The following is a 16,087-nucleotide window of genomic DNA, read 5'->3' on the forward strand; positions in this document are numbered from 1 at the left end:
CTGGGACTTTAATTAAATACGCTGCCCTGGGTGCCAAACCATCATTACAAGAATCCAATCAAGACAAAATGAAGTATAGAAGAAAAATATTTCAATGCATTGGCTACATGACAGCTTACTTAATATCTAGATGGAAACACAAAGGTTGTGAGGCATGAACAAATAAATTACTTTTTAAATACATTACTGGAATGCCAGTCAAAATCAAGTATTAAAAAAAAAAAGTAGGAAGTAGAGAGATTGTGGAACCAAGAACCCAAGAATATAAATATAAGTATGAGTAAAGAGACTTGTAGGCTGGAGAATAAAATACTTGAAATTTATTCCAAAACACAAAGTTAGGTAAATGCTTTCAAGGCAATCCTCTTCATCAAAACTTAATGCACAAATAAATTAGCACACGTTTAAATAAAACCAACAACCAATAAAAATTCTTTAAAAATCAGTGAAGCAACCCTCTTTATTTCAAGAGAGGTTTTAAGGACACAGCACTGTTAAGGCCAGGTGATAAGTATGCCTTAAAGTCCACTATCCACCTTAATTCAGCATATTCAGTTTCATTGTTAATATCACCTTCTCTAAATCTCACATTCATTTTCTGCAAAACCAAGAATTTAAAATTGTGCTGGTCTCCACAATCTAAAACATGCTTGGCTAGTGCATTAGTAAGCTTGCTGTTCCTAATATCATTAAGATGTTCCATTACCCTTTCCTTTAAAGTTCTATTGGTTTTACCGATGTAGAATGCACTACAGAGATTACACTTAGCAAAATACACAATGTTTTTAGTAGAGCAATCTGCATAAAATAAAAACTCTACAGGCTTCTGATGCACAGGGTGTAAAATCATGCAAGTAGACCAAATACTATTACAAATTCTGCAATTTCTACAAGAAAAAGTCCCTCTACGCTGAGAGACAAACCTGTCACATATTTTCTTCTGTTTGTAACAAAGTTTCTTTTTCAAATTCTTGCAATTTTTGAGACTAAAACTGGGTATAGAACCAACAACACGACTGATTTCAGGGTCAGTAAGGAGAATGGGCCAGTTCTTTTTAATGATGTCACGTGTCTTGAACCAAAACTGGGGACAGTTGAGAGGTTTAGATATTCATAATTCTATAAAGCAATTTATTTGCTTGTACCTCTCAACCTCAATGCAAGAAATCTGGACAAGGCCAAATATATTGAGGGGACATGCAAACAGTACTAAAAATTGCTCTTGTATAAACTTAAGACATTTGACAAACGAGTCTTGCTTTAGCATGCATTTTTTTGAAGGTTATGATGTCTGAAACTCAATGTCTGTCATTATTTAGTGACATCATTCCTAAATGATTTGCCAGAAAACCACAACTTTTATGAGGTACAAACCAAAAATAAGAAGCAAAAATCTATTCATTCTTCAAAAAATCTGAACAGTTGAGAGGTATAGTTCAGCTGAGGCTGTCTTTGTGTTTGCTGCCCCCCCCTCACAAAATCATGGTCGAATGGAGCCACCCCCTGCAGCCATTCCAATGTCCCATTCCTTGGTTATTTCACCCCATTTACCATAAACACTGTAATGTGCATACTGCTTTACTTCTGCAATGATTTGGATTTCATTTGAAAGTCTTATTTTGCATTTTACAGCACAATGATATCTGCTAAACAAAACAATGCAGTCTCACAATGAAAATAGACTTAGCATGAAAACTTCTTTGCCCTTGAAACCCACATTCCTTGAAACAGTATTGAAACCCACATTCAAAGAAAATAAATTTTGCCAGTGGCAGATAAAGATTAACTTTGGGCTGTTTTCAAATCGTAGGCCCCTTGCACAGGAAACATACACGTGCTCTTTGATACACCTTCCTGATTGTATTAAATTATATTCCTTGTACAATACAGTACAGTTCTTAGAATGTATTTTAAATTTATTGTTTTGAACATTTTCCAGTAAACAATGAAACAAAATGCATGCACCAATAATGACAAAACTGCTCAATTCAGAACATTTCCATCATAAAAGTCTACTCAAACTTCTACAGTCCACCAGTATCAGTAAATATGCAGTAAAAGTCATCTAAATAATTCCACATTAAAGAAATCTGTAACTAATGAATAGGTTGCTGCTAGCAAACAACTTTTTATATTTCATTGTTTCATCTACAAATAAAGTGCCTGTTGCCTTGAGGAATAAATTGCCTATGTTGCATTAAAAAATGATAAGCTAGTAATATTGCAATAGGGAATGGATGTCAAACTGATAACAGGTTCATAGTTACTAGGTATCTTCGCCAAAAAGGACTGCAGCATCCACCCCCTTTGCAACACAGTACAGTATCAGCAATGCATCTATCTACTGTGGGAGTAGAACCCACAGCCTTCTACATCAAAAGCAAGTACATTACCTGTTGTGCTATTAACAATACAAACAGACTCACCATAAGCAGCACTAAACTTCTGTTCCCCTGTAGCTCTCAGCTCCTTTTAAAATCTACTTGACACTCAGCTGTATCTCTGATTTTTGCAGCACAAGAAATCTGGAAAAAGCCAAAATTTATTGGGGGGCAAAAGCCCAAAAACCAGGGACACATTTTAAACATTGCTTGTATAATGTTGGAAAGTTTCTAGAATAAAATGCTGTGTTGTCACCATACATTTCACTGCCAAGCCTTGAACCCAGGACCCTGTGCAAAGTAGTCAGAGCAACATAACACTATGCCAAATCAGCTGTTTTATGAAAGAGAGGAAGACTGAAACTTAAATAGCTACCATTTAGTGAATTCAGTTCTCACCATAGCTGTCAACCTCTTAGCACAAAATACCTGAACAAAGCCAATAATGGGAGAATACAGCCCCCAAACATATTCAGTGAATTCAGTTCTCACCATAGCTCTCAACCTTGGCACAAAAAAAAACTGGATGAAGCCAATAATGGGGGAATACAGTCCCAAAAATAGGGACAAATTTCAAATATCCATCTTATAAACTTAGAAAATTGCTAGAATAAAAGGTTTTGTGTTACCATGTATTTTCTGAAAAATATGAAGTCTGAAATTCAAATGTCTGTCATTTTTATTTATTTAACATTTGTTAACCAGGAAAATATGTCTTGGAACAAAAGCCAATTTTCAGCAGAGGCCCAGGGAGAAACACTCCAGACACATGTCTTTGTAAGATGGGAGGATGTGCAGATTCCACACAGAAGGCACCCCAGCCAAGAATCAAACCAGAAAACCCGTAGCTATCAGGCAACAATGCTACCACTGCACCACTGACTGTGTAAGGAAATAGAAATACAGAAACCACAGATTTTATGAGGAACAGAACAAATATGAAGCAAACATCTGTAAATGATTTACAAATTGTGGTGGGTAGGGAATTCAGGCCATTGCCACCTGCACCCAAGGTACAGCGTTTAAGCCTGAGGTATTCTCTACCCACCACCATGTGTTCTCTCTAGCTACCAGTATATAGCAACACACACAAACTGAATTCAGTCCTATTCAAAGCTAATAGCTATACACAGTACCTGACTGAATTCAGTCCCATTCAAAGCTAAATTATCCTCAGTCCCATTCTGCGCAAGAAGGCTCAACTGTCCTCCAAGCTGGTTTCCTCGTGAGAGTAGGCTCCAGCCTGCAGATGATGCAGTCTGGAGTTCTTCTGTTCTATGCAGTTGTCACCGCATAGACTTCTGGGCATCTGCAGGGCAGAGATGCCTTTCCCCTTCCCCCTATCAGGACTGCTGACACAGCAGTCTGGAGTTGTGAGTTCCAGGAACTCTAAGCACACATGCACAGAATTCCGGGACTCACGATTTGTTGTGTTTTTTCTTCTTTCTGCAAGTGGGGGGCTGCAGTCCTATAGCATGAGCCACTCCTGGAGCAGGTAATCATAAAAACAAGAAGGTTGAAATGAATTTTCTCAGAACACTTTGCAAAACAGCTGGGTTCTTGTAACCTTAGTTATGAGATAAACTATTTGAAGTGTTGCTGGTGGCTGAGGGTGCTGATCATGAGACAGCAGATGTTTCAAAGGCCAATCAAGAGGGAAATGTGTTTAATATTGTGGTCCAGGGTCCTCAATGTGATGAGTCTGGTGCAAAGTTTGGCTGACTCTCCCAGTATTCACATAAATAACATCTTTTGTTCAACTACAATATTTTATAAAATATGTCTGTGTTTACTGAATGACTGTTTATAATAAATTGCATTTTATTAATTACTATTGTTTCACTCTGTACTGCATATTATTGGGTAGATTCACATTTCCAGGTTTTCTTCCATTATATGGTGATTAGAGATACCAAAAGGGGTGCATCTGTGTGAGGATTGTTGTCAGTCAGTTAACACTTTTTTTATGTGCATTACTTTAGTCTACTTTTTGTGTCATCTTAGAATGCAGTATTTTCAAGCAAACATGTTTTGTCTGTCAGCTGACTAGGTGCCGGTGGGCAGGTGAGGGTAATAAATTCCTATACTGTCTTTCAGACAGGTAGGCTATTGCCCTTGTACACCATTGGACTTATGACTTATTAATTACCCACAGTTTTTAGGAAGACCCAATGTAATTAACAGCACTACTCCGACTTTTAAGTGTAGACACACACATACAAAATGAGGTAAATAGCTAATGCCATTGTTTGTCTCTGAGTCTTCATAAATCACCAGCTGTGTCCATTCATTATTGGTATGTTGCTCTCAAGTGACTTATTCATTATAAACTGCTGAGTGGGCACGTGCACCTCAGACACAATGTGAATTAATCATATGGTGTAGTGGCAAATCAAGACTTCTGTCGCTGGTTACTAGCCAGATTAAGAGTAATGCTGGAGTACTGCTAGAGTCTGTTAGTGGAGTGCAGGGCAGAAATCTTTTTGACATATTGGTTGGAAATGGTGGACTTTAGACCACTGCTCTTTGTGAGTCCCATCATTCTAACTGTATTCCCTCTTTTCCCTATTAGACCTACTTGTTCCATCTTACCAGTTGGTGTAAAACCCCCATCACTCCATGGAGGCAGTTTTTCTTTTCCAGAAGATCCTTTTTGTCAGTAACCACATATTATCCTTCAGGTAGTTGTATGCAATCGTCATTTGTGAACTGGCCATCATATATCATATATAGCTGATGAGTTTTGCGCACGCACATGTGTGCACCATACACCACATGTGCTTTAACCTCAGCATATAGTATCCAATAAGCTAATCTTTATTCACACCATGTGTGCATGTTCCCACTCCCACATCCATATTGCTTGATACAACGCCATACTTTTCTGGAATCCTTTATTTCTGCCAAAATTCATTCTTAGTATTGGAGTCTCTATATAACCTTTCCTGTTACATTTGTGAGCCAGCCTTAGCAGTTCCCTCTCACACTCCCCTGGGCAGCTCCCACCAGTCCAGGCTCATTACTGCACCCTGGGCTACAGATCCTACAGTCAGAGTTCCAGATTTCTATGTCACGGAGTTAGGTGCCCAACCTTCTGCTTGCCATATGTTGGTTAACAATGGTGGAATATGAACTGCTACCTTCTGTTTGAATATGTCACATGATGATGGATAACACTGGGATTCCAACTGTGGAATGATGTCCACAAACAGATGCCAATGGAAATATCCACAAAAAACAGCTTTAAAGGGGAACAGTGATGTTCAACATTTGTTGTTCTATATTTTTATATTTACTTTTCATAATTCTGGGGGTCTCAATTTTGAGTCTCAGCATTACAATAGAGATCCACTTGATTCTGCAGCCTGTCTAACAGTATTCCAGAAACCTTTTCATTTTTTTCCTGTCGATATTTATTATGGCATCTGTTACATCATATAGGCACTCTCTGGTAGAGAGACGTCAATCAGTAGGGGAGGAGTAGCTATAGGTGATAGATTTACAGCTTTCAGAAAACAAAATAATTTAGGCCACCTATTCTAGCTACAATAATCACAGATAGGTAAAAAGTTTTAAATTTAGGTGCAAGCTGTCAAATCTTTTTATTTTTAATTCAAATCCTTATAATGATTGGTTTGGGGTTCACTTCTGAGACAGCATGGCTCTCTTAAATTCTTCCTGTCCCAAGTACCATGGATTTATGTAGCTTCATCTGATGTTTAACTCCTCTGAGTTGGGGTTACCAGTCTGTCCCTAATGGTGAATACCCCCTTAGACAGACTGCTGCATGCTATTAGGTGTAATGTAGACTTGTCCTTGTCCCTCCCTGTAAATTAGTAATGTCACCAAGTCCCAGCGGCTAGTCTAGCCTAGCTGTCATATGTAGCTCTGATCTCTTCTGGGGGTTACAACAGCCTGCCTTCTCCAGCATGTCCATATCCATTCCCCCATAGACAGGCATGTAATGAAATCCTTGCCATTCTTCCCCTCTTCCACCTGCTCCTGCAGGTGTCAGAACCGCTAGTCAAACTCAGGTTGCCTAGACTGTAGTCAGGGTTCTGTCCATCTGTTCCAACTGAGCTGTCCATGTCCTTTTTTATGTGTCAGTTATCAGTCACAGCAGCCAGAAACAGGATACTAGAATTTCAGTCCTACGTTTGAACAAAAAAAGGTAAGTATATTACCTTTTCTTTCAAGCTTAACATTCAAAATGCTGCTTAGAATATGGCTACTAACAAAAGAAAAAAGAAAAAAAATAAAGAGAGATTTAAAAAGGCAGTACTCCCACTGCAATGAATGAAGGAACAATACTACAGAAAATGTTTTTCCTCTCTGATGCAATGTCTAGGGTATAAACAGTGCACTGTGGGAACATGAAGCACTGGCTAGGAGCAAAATCTAACCAGTATGCAGTCCCATGGGGTAGAACAAAGCTTCAGCCTTGGTTGTGGTTGTCCTTTAAGTGACATTGGGTCGCATGTATACATGTGATATGCGTCATCTGGCAGATTCTTGGAAGAATTATATTTATTAAAATTTTTAAAATGTTGTGTTAAAGAATGAAGAGTAATAATCAAAAAGGTTAAAAAGATGAAATTAAGAAACAAGCATAACTGGAAAAGTAGCTAACATTGCACCGGTGAATCATAACTTGAATGGTACCATGCCCTACCTTGACACTGAGGACAGAATAATTAATCCTTACTAAATCATTTGTAAATTGTAATGTATAATCTTAAAGTTTAATATTGTTCTGATATGTGAGCCACTGATCAGTATGATTAAAGACAGTACGTGACCACTGTGGCAAGCTAAATTATATTATCTGCATTCAAGTTTAAAACTGATGAATGAAGGTTTTAAGTAATATAAAAAGTAGCGCCTAACATGTCTGAAAAAAATGTTTGCCCTTTCTCCACTGTGCTTTAAAATGAAGCTAGTCCATAAAAAACGAGCAAGAGTGCCTTTTCTAGCATTACTTTGCCAGCATATTGTTCATTAGTTTACCTTAATTATGTTAGCTTATTTTTTTCAGTATATTATCAAGTGATCTAGGTGGCCAAAAAGATCTCAAAAGATAAACGTCTTGGTTAATCTTTGGTAGACATATATTATCCTCTACAGTTTAATGACCACTAGTCTGTACAATTTCCATTTTCATTTCCCCAGTTTTAAATTATGTTGTTAAATTATTCTTTCAAAATAGAAGTCTGGAAAATTTAGGCTAGGTTACTCCAGGAATGCAAAGTATTGTTAATTATATAACCAAATGAACATGGGCATATTGAGCAAAAGACAACTATGACTTAACCAGACTTAACAGCAAGAGAAAAGTTAAGAAAAGTCCTAACTACAGAGTGGGCTTGATTTTGTCGTGTTATTACAGCACATTCATTCCTGTGATCAGTGCAGTTTTGACTTTCCAAGTTTAAAATTCAACAAAGTAGAAGCCATTAAGTTTAGAACTACTGTAAAATGGAAGGCTTTGACTGCTGATACAAACTGAGAAGCTGCATTTAACATAACTGTGCTTTTATTTAACACCTGACACATAAATGAGCCATTATATTATTACACCAAATAATGACTGAAGGCAGTTCTTTCGACACAGAGTACTTTGTGCTGTTCTATTTATATTACTAAAGCAGTATTTTACATGGGAGCTATTTTAAGCAACGTAACATTTATTTGTTATCTGTACTCTGCTCAGCTAGCTTCTCATAGTAAACACGTTTGACTTTCTGTTCATGTTTATTATTGGGAAAAATTGCAATTATTATCATTATTATTGTGATGGACTGAAAGGAAAATTATCCTTTACAGGTGACAAAAAAATCTACAAAAAGTGTGATACTCAAAATAGATTGAAAACACTGAAGGAAAAAGAACGCTACAATTTGCAGCAAAAATGTTATTCTGTTAGTAAGAATAGGCTGTTTTGGTAATGGGATGTTGCAAAGCAGAATTAAATTACTTTAAAATTATTTGTGCTAGTGGAAGCAGATGTCAGGCAGCCTTATCTTATAATATGCAGAGACCCTTATGGAGGGAAGAGAGAGAGTTGCATAACCATAATTAAGTTTTTGGTGGACACTGAAACTGCATTATCAACTAATCTGCTTACAGCCAATGAATGCTTAAACTAGTGACTTTCACTGGCTCTGCTGTGGGTATATTTAGCAGCTGTAACGTCTTCAGCAAGTTTTCAGAGTTTCAGCGGGTAGTCTTGTTGACGTTTCTCCCGTTTTTCCTATTCTTAAAGGGGCTATGGAAAGAAGAAATATGTTAATATTTATTAATTTAACTCTTGAGAGTGTTACAAGGATGAAGAACCATCTGAATATTAAAATGGGGCAATGAAAATTAATACATTTTACCATCTTGTTGCTTATTATTATTACAATAGTAGCATCACTATAATATATTAATAGTATTTGCATTACTGTAAGCATGACAGTTGATTATATGTAGTTCCTATTATGGTAGTATGAAATTCTTGAAGGTCAAGTGAACAGGTGGTTTAGGTTGAACTTGACCCTCATAGGTTCTTCACTGTTGTCCAAGGTTCTCCCCAGAATAACATTTAAGTTTATCAGGGTTTTCTGGATGAAACATAAAAACATTCTAAAACAAACTAAGAAATCAAATGAGCAGATTGTCCCCCAAAACAAAATCCATTAAAATGGCCCTGTTAGTAGTCATTTAAGCACTAATGATCTTCAGAATCATCCCGTGAACATGGAGCTGTCCAGGCTGTAGTTTTAATAAATATATTGGCTTGCTATTCTTATACACCATGCTTCTAACTTCGTATCTGGACTGTTATCAGCCTGTCATAGCTTATTGGCTACAGACCCATTTTAATGTTTAAGCCACCAAATTTTCCCGTGGATAGCTGCTGCAAGTCCTTCTGGCTCTACTCACTCTAAATTTCGTAGGCTGACCAGTGGCTTCTAGTGCTCTCACACCTTTAGATTTTTAAAGTTTCTGTTGGCTTAATGCATCTAGAATCTCTAATGTATATTACTGCCCTCCCAATAGTCTTTTGTTGTGGTGCCCCACGGCATCATTCTGCCTTGTTTCAGTTCAGTCATAGATGGTAGACATTGACGTTATAATGACAAGAAAATGTTTTCTTCTCTTTTCTCAAATTGTCATCAGCTAGAAAATTTATATCACTGCAGTGTTAAACTAAGCATGTTTTGTATGTGCTGCTTGACTCCCACTGCAAACATACACAACTAAACGTAGAAGTACTGTAATCTGCCACTTCAAATTGAGTTTAACTGTTCTTCGAAAGAGTTACCTGTTCATATTCTCCCTAATTTTACATTACAATATGAGGTGTACCTGCCATTAGATTAATATGTACGGTAGTTTCAGAACAGAGCTAAGTGTTTTATAATTATACATATGAAACAGTATAGGAATTTATTGCACACAGAGAGAACACGGGTGAAGGAATGAGGAAATAACTTAAGTAAGACATCTGAGTACAAGGATTAGAAACAAGTAGTAATTTAAATCTAAAGTCCAGGAAGACAACAAGAAGATGTCAGAGATTTCTGGAGATGGGGCAGACTGATAAGAGGATTTCTTCAGTGAGTATCTCTGACAATATGGAGTAGGGTTGGATGTTCAATAAGCATGGAAATCGTGCAATTAGAATGGAGGCAGAAATGAGTTTCAGGCTGTGATATATAAAATACAGAAGTATACGCAAGATGATATTAGAAATGTATATGAAGAGTTAAATGAACATAGAGGAATGTTAAATAATGGAGGGCAGCTAGAAAGGCAGAATGTAATGTGGTCTGCACAACAAAATGTGCCGAAAGTGATCAGGGTGATACAAACTGTATGAAACAATACAGTATAAGAACAAGAAGGTGGAAATGCAGTCAAAGTTGGTGAATTGCTGGTTAATGGGGAGGGTTAGAGGTTCTGATGAAGTAGGGAATTAATGTTAGACAAGGGAAAGGAGTGATATAAAGGACAATTTTAAGAAATGTGAGGGGGACATGGTAAGTCAATCATTATGTAATAAGGGGACAACATCATTTCAGTAATATGTTAATTGAATAGTAGATTCAGCAATGAGGTGTATTATTGAATACAAATCCAATAAAGGGTTTAACTGCATGCTGGGAATAAGGCTAAGCAGGTCATCAACTTCATTCCAAGTGATGTGGTGATGTATATGGTGGTGATGGAAATAAAAAAATAAACAAATCTACTGTGACATGTAAGGATAAATGGTGTTGCAGGTAACATTGCACTTCAAATTAAGATTAGCAATTTGTTATAAGCATTGATACAAAAGGCCAATTGGTTCTTCATAGCTTACAAACAGTATATTATTATTATTATTATTGTTATTATTATTGTTATTATTATATTACTATTATTATTATATTGTTATAGTCTATTACATAGATTTTCCTGCTGGAAACTCACTCTATTCTCACTGTGTTTAAAAATTGTGGAACTCCATCCCACTAGAGTTAAAGCTTACAGAAACAATTAATACTTTAAAAGTCTCATAAAACAGCATCTAGAAGGCATTTGGCTCTGCTCTTGCTCTACATTTGGATAATTCCTGATCCAGGAGAAAATACAAGCTGCAATATCTCTGACAAAGTGATAGCTGCTCTGTACCAAATTCACACATGGCAATTATTACACTTTCCCTTCTATCTATTACTGTAAACATTTAACTGGTTATATCCCTTAACTACCTAATCCTTATTCTCCCTCACCATACCACCACTTACTAAATTCAACCCAAATGACAGTCTTTGTCTTTCATTGTTTTTCTTTGTATTTCTGTCTGCTACAACCTTATGCAAATGCACAGGCTAGCTCTTATTTTCTCTTCTTTCTATACTCACAAATTGTATGGTGTAAGATTTGCATTAATCATCTACTACAATTAATCATGCATGCAAAAATGTATCTTTAACTAAGAAGAAAATATTACTTACAATATGGAAAATGAAAATATATTGTTTATTGTCTATGTATGTGAATATTGGAGATTTTCTCCCTGGGTGTCTGCTGAAAAAGGGTATCTATTCTAGTTGGAATTGCCCGGTCAACAAAGATAAATAAATAAATACACAAATTGTTATTTGTAAGGAATGGATCACATTTATTGAATGTTAAAAAAGTCATCAGGACTTCTCTCCTTCATCCCTCCTTCTTACTAATAAATATTTTAATTGTTTTTGCCTCATAAGATACATTTAAACTATACCTGAGGTGAGTGAGACTGACAGTGTTTTAATCACAGACTTAAGTCTTAACTCTACATTTTTCATCCAACACTTACAACATTACACATTAAGCACATAGGTCATAGAATCATGAACTTGGCAGCCCTGAAGTTCTACTTCTGTAAATTAACTAGAAAGACAAGCATTAACTCACATTTCATCTATCACCAATCAATATTACTCTGCTTTGATCCTGTATTAGCAATGCATTGGGCCCTCCAACCTTATTCTACATCACATAAATCTCATTCTAGAAGTAATTCCATCCAGGTTTCCCAGACAAAGCATTCATTAGGATTTATGAATCGTAGTTTTCCAGGCCCATTATTTCCATGTAGTGTGTCTTTTTAGCTCCCTTGAAGATGGGCACCTCCCCTTGCTAAAATGTGATGTGATACTTTTTTATCATTGTGGACATACATAAGTTCTATGACACTTTGTCAAATGTTTGTGTCTTTCGGCTTTTCCCGGTGAGGGGTCGCCAGAGCGGAATTCCCGTCCGCTAATGATTGGCAGTAGATTTTTATGTACTGGCTTGCCGGGCCTAACGCACAACCTTCAACGAAGGAACGCCCATTCACGCATGTTGCCACACAGAAGACGCTCTAACTGAGAATCGAACGGGCAACATCTAACTGTGAGGCGACAATGTTACCGTTTGTCAAATACCAGGCCCAAAATACAAACTCAGAAATATCTGAAGCTTTTTCATGATGCATTCTTTTATTCTAGGATAACTCTAATTTCAAAATCCCTTATCACTGGGCACTCCATCACTGTCACCATCATCAACCTCCTTTTTCCCATTTTCTACATGGGATCAGGGTGTTGTGTCACCTGTTGCCATCTCTCTCTATTCAATACCACTCTGCTACCTCCTTAGATACTCATGCCTGACTGTTGCAGATCTTCTCTTACACAATCCATCCACCTCTTTTTGGATGCTCTTGTTTCCTCTTGCCTTCTTCCTGTCTGCCCCAAATCTTCTTCACCAGATTGTGTTCTGCTTTTCTGCACATGTACCCGAACTCCTGTAATCTGTTCTCTTTGACCTTTTCTGTAATTATGGTTTTGCTCTTATGTCTTTTCTTCATCTGTCCTACGGTTTGCATCCTACCACCAATCTCAGGCACTTCATCTCCATCATCTAGAGCATCCTCAACTGTTCTTCTTTTACGGCTAATGTTTCTGCACCATACAGTAGTACAAGTTGCACTAATGTTTTGGACACCTTACATTTTAGCTTCTTCTGTCATATATTACACCTGACACTCTATGGCAGTTGGCTGCAGCCCCTCTGATTCTAGCTTTGACCTCCTGATTCAAACTTCTTTTCTCCTCAACCACCCCTCCTAGATTCTTGAAGCTATTAACCTGTTGCACTGTTTTGCCCAATGTCTCACTTATCAGCTTATTTTGATTCCCTCATCTGCTGCCATTACAGTTGTCTTATCTGTACTCAGTTTCATCCCATGTGCCTGCAGTTTTGCATTCCAATCTTCTATCATTTGCTGAAGGTCTTGCTCAGAATCTATTTGTAATGCCACATCATCTGCATAGAGAAACTTACCTGTTTGCTAATATAGTCCATCACCAGTATGAACAGCAGTGGACTCAGAGCTGAACCGTGATGCACACCCACTCCCAGTGGGAAACCCTGTGTGAGACCGAACCCTGTTCGAACTTGAGTCATTGGGACCTTGTACATTGCCTGCAATAATTCTCCAATACTTCTGGGACTTTAAACCACCACAGGGCTGCCCCCATCAGTTTTCTTGGGGCCTTATTATATGCTTTTTCCAGGACTAGGAATGCCCAGTTGGACTCCTTCTTCATCTTAAGGTTCTTCTCAACTATCTGTTTCACTGCAAACATCAGGTTAGTTGTGCTGCATCCTGATCTGAATCCAAACTGCTCATCTCCCTTCTTACATTCTACCACTCTGTGTATTTGTTTGTCAATCACCCTCTCCAAAACTTTCATGCAGTGTGATAGGAGTTTGATATCTCTGTACTACTTTGCTAATGTCCCCCTTTGTTTTTGAACACTGGCACTAATATACTTATTCTGCAGACATCTGGAATATGCTTTTCTCATCATACTGCTATGAGTATCCAAAGGAGTCCTTTCTCTCTTATCTCACCCAGCATCTTTATCATATCTCCTGTGACCTCATCTGAGCCTGCTGCTTTCCCTGACTTCATTTTACTGAGTGCTGTTCTAACTTCTTCTATGGTGGGCTCCTCCTCCTCTTCCATCATAGGCTATGTCTGGGGCAGTACAACATCTGTAGGATTTTCTTCATTCAGAAGCTGCTGGAAGAACTCTTCCACCTGCCTTTGATGACCTGTGGACTGGTAAGCGGGTTGTTGCTGACATCCCTTATGAAGGGTGTCTGACTATCTTCTTTATCTTTCTGTCTTTGCCTTGCAGTCTGATAGAGTTTGTCTGTGCCATCTACTGAGTCACTTTCCAGAAGTTGATAGAGTGCCTCTGATGCCTTGTTATTTGTTACTGTAACTCCTCTCTTAGCCTCTTTGTTAGCCAACCAGTATTCCTTCCAAGCATGGTTCATCTTTTCTATCGCTCACTTCTTTAAGTACTACTTTATTTATTTTATTTTACATTTGTTGACCGGGCTAGTCTAGCTGGATATATGTCCATTTTCAGTAGAGGTCTGGGGAGAAAAGCTCCAAGTGATAAAAACACAGTAATAACATACATAAAGTAACAGTGACATATACAATCAAGATTATACTAACAAGGCTATACATAACAAAAGTATCAATAACAAAAAGTTGAGACATAGCTGAACACAGTCATATGCAGTATGATATATAAGGTAAGATACAGAAATCATACTTGATGCACCAAGAGGAATTAAAATTGAAGTATCTCTTGGTTACAGTTCCTGCTTTCATTGGTAGTAGGCAGCAATTAACTGGTATACAAAGTAGAATTTAAAAGATATTACTAAAAATAAAGGTGAAAGGATTAGTCAGGATTGCTGCAAGGGCAAAACAAGTGTGATTTAAGGTATCTTATGAGTTTTTGTTTAAAGAGGGGCAAGGAAGGAAGTGATGTAAGTTCATCAGGTAGTAGGTTCCAGTTTTTACCAGCTGTGTTAGAAAACAGTGAGTCCCCTGCCAAGTTGTTGGACTTACTTATGCTCACTAGTAGTTTATTAGAAGATCGTAATGAATTAAGATTTTTATAGGGGATAATGAGGTTTGAAAGTATAGGGGTGTTGTTTGGTTGATTTAGGATCTTGTGGGTTATGGTAAGTTGTGAAAGTTGTAGCAGGTTCTGCAGTTCAAGCCAACCTAGCTGCTTTAGGTTCTGACAGTGATGGGTTCGGAAGGGATTACCAGTGGCAAATCTGGCAATGTGATTATAGGAGTTGGCCAATTTGAGAAGATTATTTTTTTGACAGGTTAGTATATATGGGGGAGGCATAGAGAAGTGTGGAGATAAGATGGGAGTGGGCAATGGTAGATCTAGCTGCTGGTGTAAGGAATGGTTTAATTCTGTATAGGGACCCCATTTTACTGTTCACTGTTTTTAAAGTGTTATTAATATGGGTGTCAAAGTTGAGGTTGTTGTCAGTTGTAATTCCTAGGAGTTTGGTAGTAGAGTCAGGGGATATGAGGGTGCCATTGTTAAATATAACTGAGAAATCAATGGGGGAGGACTTGCAAGTAGGTGTAAAGAGAAGAAGCTTTGTTTTTTTGGGATTCAGGAGGAGGCAACTTTTTAAGAACCAGGTCTCCACTGTTTTAAATACTTTCTGAGTTAGGGATTGCAGTTCTGATGCAGAATTGGCTGAACATATGAGTGTTGAATTATGCGCATTGTATACAGGTGGCTTGAGGAATAGCTAGGTATAGATCATTGATAAATATTGAGAATAGGAGAGGTCCTAGAATGGAACCTTGAGGGACCCCCAGGATTACTGGGACTATTCTCCCAGAGCACTGCCTGATGCCTATTGCTAAGGTAGGAACTAAAGCATTGTACAGTCTGATTGCTAAGTGAAAGAGATTTAAGAATATTTATAAGAAGAGTATGGTTTACCATATCAAAAGCTTTTGAAAGATCTATAAATAGTGCTGAAGAGAGATCATTGACATTACGGTTTCTGTTAATAAAGTCAATGAAGATAAGAGGGCAGTAGTAGTACTGTGAAATGGTCTAAAGCCATGTTGGATGTTAGCTAGTATGTTATGTTGAATTAAATGGACAAGTAGCTGGTGATTAATGCATTTTTCCATTATTTTTGCTAAGGGTGATAGTAGGGCAATAGGCCGATAGTTAGAATATTCATTTGAGTTGCCCCCTTTATGTAGTGGTATAATGTAAGAGATTTTCCAGATATCAGGGATGGTACCCTCATGTATGGTTCTATTAATGAGGATGGATATAGGATAGGCT

The 16,087-nt window shown here is 37.6% G+C and overlaps 1 protein-coding gene across 2 annotated transcripts in view; it reads left to right on the top strand.

The window, feature by feature from the left end:
- Positions 1-16,087, top strand: part of RIPOR2 (RHO family interacting cell polarization regulator 2) — a 3,249,967-nt gene that overhangs the window by 90,827 nt on the left and 3,143,053 nt on the right. The window lies entirely within an intron of this gene.

The sequence above is a fragment of the Protopterus annectens genome, chromosome 3.part1, assembly GCF_019279795.1.
Source record: "Protopterus annectens isolate FY-2018-M chromosome 3.part1, PAN1.0, whole genome shotgun sequence".
In the NCBI taxonomy this organism is placed as follows: Eukaryota; Metazoa; Chordata; order Ceratodontiformes; family Protopteridae; genus Protopterus; species Protopterus annectens.